Genomic DNA, 12,967 nt, shown 5'->3' with positions numbered 1-12,967 from the left:
GAAACACTTCATGTGCCTTCACATGAATGCACACACTTACATACAAGTGTCTGTACCAACAGCCATCCATCAGCTGTAGCCTCGAGTATTTTATGGCCTCTTTAGGTGTTTTAAGCTGTTTTGGAACATATTGATAGTTGTAAAATATGGTAAATGTCTTCCTAGACTCAGCATCAATGCTGCTAAACCACCCAAGATTAACTTAAATGTGTAATGTTCTTTTAATTATTTTCCTGACGTATTTTATTCTGATGTCAATACTTGCCATTACAGCAGGATTCTTCACAAGAAAAGAAGGAAACTGTGAAAAGGACTGAAATCCTAAATCTTCTCTCCCTGTGGCCTAATGATACAGGAGTTCTCCATACATCTGGCAGTGAAGAAAAAAATAAATTCAAAGATGCCTTTTGATTTATAGCTCCAGTGTGGTTTCTTAATAATATAGCTATCTTAAGCTGTTGCATACATTTAAAAATATTCTGACTCCTTCAAAGATGAATTACAGTAGCTGCATCTTTAACTGAAGTTCACATAAATATCTTCTTTTTTTTCCTCCAAGAAAACAATTACAAAACATTAAATCACTTTTATATCACACTATGAAAACAAAAACCTTTGATTTGGGTCACGATATGAATAGCTTTCACAACCACCAGAGAAATGCAGGCTGCTTCACTGCTTAGCTTCCTGCTTGCAGCAAGTCTGACTTACCAGCCACTTGCCACAGGTCAGGAGGAATCAACCGTTCACAGCCTTCCACCTTGCGATTTCTTAGTTTATAAAGACAACACGCCTCTCTCTACCTTCTCAGCCCTCACAGAAGTGATCCAAAGCACAATCTTAACACCACCTTTGTACTGTTTCCCAAGCCTCATGCTTAATTCTCATTGCAACAACAGTTTTAGGCATCCTAAACTGGGTCACAGAAATATAAAGTTGATCAAACATCTCTTGTATGTGCCACGTGAAATCCAACGTAGACTGAAATAGGAAAGGAATTTCAGTACCTGGACTGGAGAAGACCTACCTGAAAACTTAAAACCATCAGTTCCCCCTGACATTACCTCTTCTTATCCCAAATGCAGAAAAAACCTACAGCCTTCCTTCTTCCTTCCCTCCTCCTCCTCACCATTTATGTTTCTGCAGAAAAACTTAAAAAAAAAAAAGTAGTACTAGAAATAATAAAATGGGACCCTGTCTATGCTCTAAGACTAATTTACTGTTCTAGATCTGTTTGCTCACATCTTTCTTCTCTGGCTAGCGCCAACGATGTCCTCACACAGTATAATTTTTTTTTTCTTCCCCCTCTTCTCCCCCCCCAATCTACCTCAAACTGTACATACAGTCATTGTTTTGAGTATCAGAAAAGGTGCCTCAGCTCTCGTTTGAAAACCTATTAAATTTCACTCAGAAATAATTAACAGCTCTTACAGCCTCCAACAGCTTGAACCACCAAGATGCTCAATTCAGCCTCTGCTAACTGGATAGGAGGAAACAGAAATAATGTGAGTAATGTAGAGCTTATCTATGGGATTTGCTAATGAAAAGTAAGACTCAAGTGTATAGCACAAAATAAATATGAAAATAAGAATGGTGTACCACACACATAAAAAGTAGAAAACACATACCAACACATATTCTACCCAGCACACACAGGGCAGAACAGCAAGTGCTGTTAAAAAAAAAAAAAGTAAGAAAATCAGTTTGCCTGCTCATCATGTGTTTCATGAAAGAGCTGTAAGAGCTCCCACAGTCTTGGGAAACTTCTGAATCTCATGAACTGCAGGAGTGATGAATTGTGTTTTATGTGCACTTAACTCTCAAATAATAAACTTCAAAAGGTTTGATCCCCAGCAGCTCCTGGTGGTGAGAAAGGGACAACTGGCGAGAAGGGGCTGCTACTCTTGTTCTGTGGGCACAGGGGCTGCCAGGCATGTGACATCACCCCTCCTGATTGGCTGCCAGTGACATCATTTTATTATTCAGCTTCATGTTTGCATTTCAGCTTCCCCCTTTCAGGGACCTCCAGACCTCACACAGCTCCGCCAAGTCGAGAGGAGCGAGGCAGCACGCCCCGAGCAGCACATCAGAGCCTGGACCTGCCTTCCCCACCTTGGGGCTTCCCTGCACAAAAGCAGTAGCAAAATGGAGAGGCCTGTTGTTTCTCTATTTAGGTTGGCTTTCTGAGCTGGGGAAAGGTGATAGTGCTAGGAAGCTCACCAGGGGTCACAGCCTTTTAGCAAGGCAGCAAGAGTTAAAGCAAAACTCTAAGAAATTTGTTGCAGAAAAAGACCTGAAGACTGGAAAATGGAAACCATGTGCAATGTAACAACAGATGCAGTTAATAACATCCATGCACATACACGTAATTATACACGGATACACAACATGTACGAGTACAGTGCGCAAGCAAACAAATTCCTCCAAAGACTGCTTAAGAGCACCCGAGTATCCATTCTTTTGTTAACATCCATAAGGGATCTAACACAAAGCGTATCATCTCCTGTTTACCCCTCCGCAACGGCGAGGCTGCCTTTGTTCCAACCTAACATCCTGCTTCCCCTTATGCGATCGCCCCTTCTGAACTCGGACGCCTGTAACCTGATACAAAAGAATGTTAATTTCTCAAGTGATTTTATAAAAGCACAGAATGAAAGTAACTTGATATTTTTCCCATCTTGAAAAATATTATTTTATAGCACATACCACCATAGGAAAATATATCTGGTCTACAACAATGCTTTGGAAAAATAAACTGAAAAATGGGCTGCTCTGCCTCTGTGTACTTAACTAAACGGTACGTTTTCTATTTAGCACACACATACATGCTAGGATGTGTATGCATGCATATATACAAATGCACAGATGTATGAATTATTCATGTGCACATGAACACAGATCAATCAGGCAGAAGATCAGTTTCAAGTAAGTACAAAAATATGTTAGTTAATGCTGAGCTTGAGTTAATAACATGGCATGGAGAGTAACTCATCTCAGACACCGCGAACTGTACTCGCCTATTAATGTATCAAAATGTATCTACAGTGCCTGCAATTTAAAAATGTTTTATGAACAACTTACACAAAATCAATTAAGCAAATACAATCGTGCTCATGAAATTAGTTTCTGTATTTACAAAACGCATTTTCTACACACTTTCAGCACCATGCATTTGAAGTGTATTTCCCATAAACCACAGCTCCATGTATCCTATGGAAAGAGCACAACCCTAAAGGATGGCCGTTCCTGAGCCTCTGACTATTCCCATGCATCCCGCCATGCGGGAGTGTAACTTTCAGACAGGCTGCATTGCTATCCTAACACATCTTATGACGAAAAGCCTTTAGAGAAAAGCTTCTTAAGCACGAAAGGTAGTACCATAGGCCACTATATAAATTCAGGCTAATGTAACTTTAGTTCTGCCCGTACAGCATCACTAGCCTAGTCATTTTTACATCTTATGATGCCACTATTTCTTCTATATTAAGAGAGCATATGTATTTCAAGACACTAAATTAATGCGTTTAGTTTTATTTTAGAAAGTATCCCCAAAGCCCCAGAACTACTTTTAAAACTGTGTCTTAACAGTTTAAGTTTTAATATATACTGCTTCCTACCTCAGCACATTTTACCAAGATAGTAATTCAGCCCTTGACACAAGGAAACTGAATGCTTTTATGTGCAAATGAAATAAAAATGCTATAAAACTGCTCTAGCTTCAACTTCTAGACAGTAACAAGGTGGGGGGAAAAACGCTGGTGAAATAAAGGAAATACAGAAGGGAGATTTTCTTTTGTTTACCTTGTGTGGTTTGGAATATGGTATTTCATAGGGGTATTTTTCCACCAACCGTGATCTCAGCGATCAAAGTTTCCTTGCTGCCATGTGAGAAACGACTTGAAAACGCAGAATCTGTTCTCATCAACACATGTCGACTGGGGTTAACAGGGTAAACCCCACATGCATCAGGGACAACACAGGTACAGCTTAGTCCGTCTGATCTTTTGCAGCAGACACGAGACAGCTGCTAGAAAATAGATACGCTCTTTGCTACTATCACAAGGGAATAGGTCACGCTTAGAGCACCACAGTGAGCCTTCTGGCTCGGCAAGCTTTTCCTGACTTCAGCAAAACAGGCTGCAATCGTTAAGCAGGACCTGAAACATAACAATCTCTTCATTTATCACACACTTTCCAGAATGCTCTAAAAGTCCAAGCAATCCATTTTGCACAAAGCAATGCATTTTCATACACATTCTTCCCCAATACGTCTCACCAAGAACAACCCCAGCAACATCCACCGCCACACCTGACCATACCTTGCAGCAGGAACAGCCTTGGGGAATCGTCCTACAGTTTCCAGCAGGATAGCACTCCTTGAGCTCCTTTGGCAAGGGAAAATGTTTACTCCCTGATCTGTTACAAATTTTCCAAAGAATTATGAAGTCGAGTTGCCCTCACTCCGATTTTGGCTATGAGATTGTAGAAGTTTCCAAACCTTTGCTACTAACCACCACAGTTCACGATGAGCCTTCAAAACACTCCCTCAACCAACCAATTAGAAGTATCAGCCTAAAAATGATTCAAAGAGGAGGACTGGAGGAGTCGCCACTGCAAGAGGACTCTTCCATCACATGCCAGAGGCAAGAACACACAAGACAATGCATCGCAAGACAGGTCCTACAGATAGATCAAAGACAACAAGCACCCAAGTTCCCAAATCCACCAGCTAAAACAAAATATCTCCCCAAAAGTACAGATGAAGCAAACTCCCACAGTTCATGTGATGAAATAATACTGATGAGCAGCAGCCTCAGGCAGATTTCTTTTGGAAACCATGTTAGAGCAGCCCATCAGTCATCTATAACAGAGTTTCTCAAGTTCAATTCCAACTGACCTAGAAGGACCACTTGGCCTTTAGGAAAATGGTTCCGAGATTTATTTTGCACAGTACTTCCACAAAGTGGAAGGTATTGTAAGTGTTGGGTATTTACTCATTACTTTTAGTATTTTGTAGTTTAGTTCTCTTTTCCAAGTGGGTAGAGACTTTTAATTATTAGTATTACTTTTAATCTGCACTCCTAATGCCTTCTAGGTCACCTGCAAAGAGGGCCCCAAGCCGAGAAAAACTGGTTCAAGTTATATCATTTATTTTGAGCCTCTCCATCAGGATCATCTTCTTCTGGATCATCTCCAGAGCCTTCCTTCTCTCACTACGCCTACACTTCCAGGGAAAATTGAGGAAGATCTAACATTTCCAAATGCTACCACTGTAAAATATACTAGACAAAAGTGTGAAGGACGTGAACCAAATCCCTAGAAGGAGCTTGAGGGTATCTTTATTTATGACACCGCATGAAGTTCTGTAGCATTGGGGTGTGTGTGTCTGTTTTAATAACAAGACTTTCACTGCAGCACAGATGACAGGCATGGGCACTCTGCTGTTTCGAAAAATTTTGGAACAACTGGACAGGGAGAACAAAAGGAAGAAACATTACTTCCAAACAAGGAGAGAGGTAAATTCAGCTTCCCCCACCCACCTTCCACAAAAACATCAAATATTTGCTTTCATAAATAATTGCAATAGGATGCCGTAGCCTTTTCCAACCAAACAATAGCTAGACTGTGTAATGTTTTGCCCTAGGCAGGGCCCGGGGGGAGGGGGACACAAAGGCCAGCTTTCAGGGCTTGGGGCCTCTCGCTCCGGCTCCTGCTCCGCCGGCATTGCTCCCTTCCTACTCCTTCGCCTTCCCGTGCCGTCGCTCCGCTGGGACTTTGAAGCAGCAGCCATCGGAGGCTCCTGCTACAAAGAAAAAAAAAAAAGAGGCAGCAAAAACAAACAAACAAAAGCTCATTATAAAGCCCCTCAGGCCCTGCCGCAGACCTCACACAGAGCAACATTTCTTATTTCCGCAGAAGGGGACCCTACGTGAGCCTTGTGGGACTGATTTGGGGGTGCTGGTGACCCGTAACAGCCATCGGCACACACCCACTTTTGCCGTCTGCCCCCTCATGCTACTCTCCCAGCTGAACAAGTGGCCTCTGAACAAGCGCGGCCTCTCGCTGTTTTTAAGATAAAAGCTGTCTAAGGGCAGCCACTACAGGCCAGGCAGGGCTGTTCGTGGATATTAAAAGAAAACAATGAAAAGACCTTTTCTGCCTATAAGGTGTTTTGAAAGAGTCACCCATTTGAGTTGGGAAACCTGAGAGCTGTAATTCCTGTACTGATCCACCTTCCTCCTTCACGTCAGGAATTAGAAAACAACCCGCCCCAGCAACATCAAAGGAGCACCAGTGCTCCCCAGTACCCAGCCAGCCATCGCAGGCACTCCTGACCGCCTTCCACGTCCCAGACAGCGCCACCGGTACACAGCTAGTCATGAACCCAAACCCCAGCTACAGGTCTAGCTGTCCTGGGGCTCCGGGCAGAACACTTCTTCCAAATAGATTATTCAGCTGGTTACCCCACCTCGTAGATAAGCACATTCAAAAATTATATATATGTCAGCTGCATCAGGAAGTACTCAGGCTGGGAAAAGACCAAGCCAGAGTAACAGGAGTGCCCAACCCTGCCTGCCTGAAATATGCATTAATTCTATGTAGTACTAGCAGCCCATACTAGTACCATCTCAGCACTGTAATCTCCCCAAAGCCAAATGTTTACCACATTATACTATTTATATATAACATAGTATATTATTCTGTGTAAACTGAATTTAATAGCTATTAAGTCAGCTATGAGACCAAATAGTTAGACTGTTCTTTACAACAGAAGAAAGCAGAGTACACATGGTCAGCTGCAAGAGCAGACAGTTACACCAAGTTTGCAATAAATCAGGTTATTTTGTTTGGGTTTTTTTTTTGAAGTGCATCAAAAAGACTGCAATAAATGCATCAGTGCAGGTACATCGATCTGAACTACACTTCAAAACACTCACCACACTACACAAAGAAAACAACAGACAGGTGCCAGCCACAGCAATTAAACCAAATTTTTGACAAATTTATGCAAAATGCCTTCTTCAAAACTTGCAGAAAAAACAGAATACAGATTAAAAATACATGGTCAAAAAACTTTCCAAGATGCATCTACAGATGGAGACACTGCCTGTTCTTCTATAGGCTAAGGCATAAAGAGGCATACAGAAAATGGGGAAAAAGCTAACGGAGCAAAACCACCTTATCATTGACCTTACCTGATCATGCTTTTAAAGTCATGCTTTGAGACATGACAGCGTATTTGAAAAACGTTCTCCTTTTCTACAGAGGGAGAATTTCTTTAAGTCACTCAATAGCCACAGAGCACATTTGAGCATCCGAAACCTGAAGCGTCCTGCCCTGTGTCAGAGCTGTCTGGCTTCACCTCTGCCAGCCCCAGCATGGCAGCACTGGCTCCTCTGCACCCCTCATCGCTCTGGAGATCCTTCAACTCCAGTACCTGTCCACTTCATGACATTAACACTTAGGATGTGTTGAAAGCTTGGGTGCCCATACCAAGTAAACTAATAGAGACTCAACCAAACCTCACTAAGGCACTTAAAAAAAAAAAAAAAAATTAATGAAGTTCTCTATGAAAGCGCTTTTTTTTGTCAGAAGTATTTCCCCCAGCTCTTTACATATATATATATATATGCCTATTTTTAACTTCAGACTCATTACTGATAATTTGCAGAGAGATTTAAACCGCCACCCATCAGCTGAATACCAACATGTTTGTAAGAGCTTAGTTTGGGGTTACAGTGATTCTATGCGTTTCCCCTTTCCCAGATAACAGAAGCTTCTGGCTAAAGTTGGAGCATTTATAGATATATTCGACAGATACAACAACGTCATGTATACATTACTCAGAGTGAAAAAGTTAGATAAAAACAGTGTTTCTCAATGGACTCTGCAGGTAATTAATTTAGTCCAAAACTGCTTTAGAAGTTCATTCCACAAAGTACTTCAAACAACCTCTGGTGTGACAAGCTCCAGCCTGGGCTCGGTAAATCCCCCAGCCCAGAGGAGCACGGCTGGTTTTGGGAGAACAGTGATCACACAGTCACTGGTACAGCCACATCCTGGTTTACCGAGGGCTTAGGAGATCAGGCACTTGGGTGGATCACTGGAGCCAAGTGGCAGAAAAGGGCAAAATTTCTTAGCCACCTGGAGGTGTAAGAAAGCTTCCCTTCCCCTGTCTCCAGGCCTAGTAATGAGCCAATTGTTAAAATGTAAAAACCCCCATGAATTTAGCAAGGCTGCCTTCCTTTTATATATGATAAATAGAAGCGACTTGACAATATGCAGTGGCCTGGATTACAATGCATTAACTCATCAGAAAGTATGCAAATGCTGCAACACAGAAGCACGAGAACAAAGAGCAACCTTCACACGGGACTTTCCGTACCTGCGCTGCCCAAGTTCTGGAGGTTATCTGGACATCACAAAACCCTGAGCACAGCTAAAAATCACAACAGCCCCTCTTTCTGCCTGTGCCTGCTCATGCTTCCTGGGAGAGTCGGGGTAAGGCAGGTAGCAGAGGTAATGCTCGCACAGCTCAGTCACACCTCCTGCCGACGCAGTGTGCAGGAGGCAGAAGCACCTTCCGCTGCCATCTCTGAAACCAGCCTTCACCGAAACAGCATCTTGGACCGAGGTCTGCCTTTCTACAAATTTGGGCATAAAGCTTCTAATGAGCTTGGGAGAAGCACTCGCTTTTTCAATTAACACCACATTTAGTAGGAAGAATGATCATTAGAGGCTTTTCACTAGAGCCCCCAAAAAATTGACATCTTATGCCAGAAACCAAGTGCATTACAAAATTCTTATTTCTGACATGAAACTTGAGAACACAAACTCTCGTGCTTGCAGGTAGGCAAGTTACCAGTAGAATCAAAGACAAAACAAAATACAAGTTAGAAGTAACCCCTGCCAACAGTTGCTCATGATTCCTAAAACCTACATACTATTGCTTCCATATATTTTCAATGCAAAAGAATATGATTTTCTTTAAAAAAAAAAAAAAAGAAAAGAAAAAGGAAAAAAAAGAAAGCCATTATCTTGATCTCAACATGAGAGCTCAGCATCTACTGGGGGTCTTTATTTATTTATTATTTTAAACATTACCACCAATTAAACAAGGTTACCTTACAAGCAGTGTCCTCATTTATCAACCACACAATCTCAAAATATCACTAGAAGTTAAAGATTTTAGTACAAACGTTACCTTAACACTCTGGGAAAAACACGCAGCATATAAATGCTTTATACCTCAGGGGCCGCAACTATGAATTGAATAAAAATATATAGGTGTGCATGGAAAATAAGTATTTTTATACATTTCTGACATATTTTATAAAAGTGCCTTGGAAAAAGGCTGACTGCACTTCAAATAGTTGACAATGAAAACCTCCAAAAATTAACTCTAATAACTAAGCAGATCTCTGCATTTATACCTATTCGTACTTCTTTTGTATATATTACACTTTAAAATACATTCAGGAAAATTGTGAGCACATTAAGAGAAACAGTTAACAAAACATTTAATTTCTAATACCAGATTTCATTATGTCCTAAAAAATTTTAGCCAGAGACCCTCACTGTAATTTTTAGATGTGAAGCACATATAACACCATATTCAATACAGGGATTCAATCCTTTAAATGAAAGGCTAAACATGTGCTATTCTTGACTAGTGGGAGTCTGGGCTTTACAAGGCATCTTATCGTGAGAACAGGCTCTCTCAAGATTCCCAAACCCAATTTCTAAACCAAAAAGGTTCAGATAAGTATCTGAGCATTTGCAATGCTTATCTGCTAGCTGCTCTTCTGTTAATTTCTGCCTTGATGTTTTGTAGGCATGCACAACAAATGTTTGCCTAAAATCTAAAGAGAATTTCATGGTTATGCAAGTCAAAATTCCTCCACACATACAGATAATTTAGAGGGAAATCTCCAGTGTTTTTCTGGAGAACGTAGAAACTACATTTCCCTTCTTTACACATGGTGCAGTGTTTGACAACACTGACAAGCACCTCCTACACATCTGCATGACCAGTGTTGTGGCCTCCATGAAGTTTGCCCTTAACTCACATGCACAAATTGCCAGAAAAAGAGGTAATTTTCCTTTGCAACTTCATTTTTAGTTCAACTACTTAAGAGCTAATTTGTTGGACTGCTTTATTTTTGTGATCTTGTAGGATGAGCTACTTACTTACCACAGCCAAGAAGCTTCTCACCGCTCTCAGTCAAGCACAGCCCCTTACGTGGCGTTGTTTTTTTTTTCCCTCATGGTCCTGATGTTCTTCCAAGCTCACCACACTTAGCTTTAGTAACATTAGTCCCGATTTCCAATAGCAAGATACAGTATCTAGCCTAGTTTAGGATCATGTGTTTTGGTTTACCTGAATGGGGAAACCCTGTTTTGCAATGCAAGGTAGTATTTCATAATTACACAGTGAGGTGCTCTCCTTCAGAGGCAGGTACCTTGCTAATAAAAATACTTGGGGTACAAAACCAGAAAGACAGCGGCAGCAGCTCCTAGCCAATCTGCAATACAAGCTACACGCTGTGCAAGCCTGGCAACCCAACATTTTTAAAACCACTTCAGACCCACAAATACAGTGCCAGCTGGGAGAGGGCAGATCGCATGTTTAAGCTTTATAACGAAGTGAGAAGGTAAGATACAGCAACTTCTGCAAAACACCTCCTAATGACAGCCCACACAGTCATTACAGAGGCCAAACATATCAGCTTCCCACTCAGCAAAGCTGCCAGAACTCAACTCAAAGCAAAATTTATATAAACGGAACAAACAGTATCATATTCAGCTATCACTTATGACTGCCTTCATTTTGAGAGCAAGTAAACCAAAGGATTTTGAATTACCAAAAGAAGGGGGGAATGTCCCTTCCCACCCTCACAAAAGGAACAATCCTTCTGTTACCCCATTTTGAAACTTCTCAAGACACGAAAGCAGCTCTGCAGCCATAAGGACTTGCAGCGTTTCAAGGTAGCAGCTTCTTATCCCAAAAACAAATCAAAGCCCATAACTGAATGCTCTGAACGTGAATTCTCCTTGCTTTCACACCCCAAATGTCAGAAACTTTGTTAGCATCTTATTGCCTGTATTCCTCTTCTTTCCCTTTACTCCTCAGAGCAGAAGACTTTACCGTGAGAATATTAAAACACGAATTGAGGAGCATTAGTATCATACATGGAGAGCATCCTGGAAACTCATGCTGCCCTTCCAACTTCAAACTAAATCCCTACAATAACAATAAACATAGGGTATTATCTCGCCAATTGGCACATTAAACAGAATAAGGTGGGGACCACTACCTGGATGTTCAAGTATTACGTGTAGCAGGCGCTTACTCTCAGGGTTTCTAAAATTTGAGATTGGGCAAGAAAAGTTTCTGTGAGCATGAAAATAGGTTGCTTATACACTGGACATTAGTCAGATGGAAAAGGCTGGTGCATCTAATACTGTTTATTTTTTACTTTGACAAAGGGACAAGCTTATGGAACTTACGATTTCCAGTACTTTATTCTTAAATTATGTTATATTACTGGAGGCAGCAAGTTAGATCACACCTGCCTTGCACCCAAAATACATAGAAAGATACCAGGATGAAATAAAGATGGTGGTGCAAATAAAAATGCTTCATGAATAAAAGCATTACCTAAGAGCCAGCTTCCCCCTTCAGTATTTTAAAGAAATTTCTAAGAGGATTTGCAGAGTTAAAGATAAGGACCAGAAGAGAGATAACAGATGGCAATGGAAGGAAAACAGCATGTAATAACTTGATACGGTACATTCGGTACTCTAGTACATTAGGAGAAATCCAGAGACAACTTCCACATGCACATTGCTTGGTTCCCTATTTATGAACAGTAGCATCATCAAGGGCTCATCACATAATACTTAGTTTTGTATCTACTGGTCTCTGTTTTAGCACTGAGAAGCATATTATTCAGATCCTGTCATCCAGACCTTGATTATTTTTTATAAAGAGGCAGCATCCCAAGCCCTACTGGAAGAGGTAACTTTAAGTGACAGAGATGGAGACAAATAACCAGCATGAAGGAAACGCTGTACACTGTGTTGGTTTAAGATTTCACAGGCTGTGCGTTTAGAGTTTGAGCTTCACTCTGATTCCCCTCTCTCAGCTGCCAGATGATGCACACAAGGCCAATGCCTACTAAACTTTTATTTACTTCAGATGAAGTTTCCAGAACCTATCAAGATACTTTATTATTTCCCAAAATGTTCAACCACTTTGAGGTAGGGGGGTAACAGTTCGTAAGCCAGTCATCTCAGGCAATCACCTGCCAAACAAGGCCTTCCCGACAGGCAGGCCCTGGAAGGAGAGACTTTGAGCAGCTCTGCCTCAACATTACCCTGCCACCAGCCTGGGCTCCTCATCCCACGCAGAATCCATGCAAACAGAAGTTATGCCTTCAGCAAGAGACACCTGAGGTAGTAACATAGTGCTTGTAAACATCCAGTGTCAAACAGTTTTTGTTTCTAAGGTGGGGTTGGTTGTTTGGGGGTTTCTGCTGGGGGGGAGGTTTGTTGGGTTTCTGTTGTTTTGGTTTTTTCCAAGATTGCAGACTGCACCTTCAGAGCTCTGTGTTTTCTGAGAAGCAGCAGACAAGTCTCCCAGTCCTGCCAAGGAACCAAAATATTGCTGGTCAACCACCTTTTCTGCTATCACCACAATCATCACTTTTTTGTTTTGCTTAAATTTCCCAGGCTACAAGCCAAGGCTTTCATAGGCAATGCATTGCCATTAAGGTAAAGGTTGGTGATCCTGCATTTTTCTTTACATTACCACCATCACTGCCCTGGTGGAAGCACTACTGAAAAACACAGCTACTTCTCCCTATCCTGTTTGTCCCAGTCCACTCAAAAGAAGAGGTCAGACAGTCACAGCAGGCACCACAACCCCTATTCCTCGGCTCCCCTGGTTGTTAGTTCCAGAGCT

This window comes from Fulmarus glacialis, unplaced genomic scaffold, assembly GCF_000690835.1.
Source record: "Fulmarus glacialis isolate BGI_N327 unplaced genomic scaffold, ASM69083v1 scaffold21416, whole genome shotgun sequence".
NCBI classification, from domain to species: domain Eukaryota; kingdom Metazoa; phylum Chordata; class Aves; order Procellariiformes; family Procellariidae; genus Fulmarus; species Fulmarus glacialis.
The sequence above is the reverse complement of the archived record's forward strand: the minus strand, read 5'-3'. Positions refer to the sequence as shown.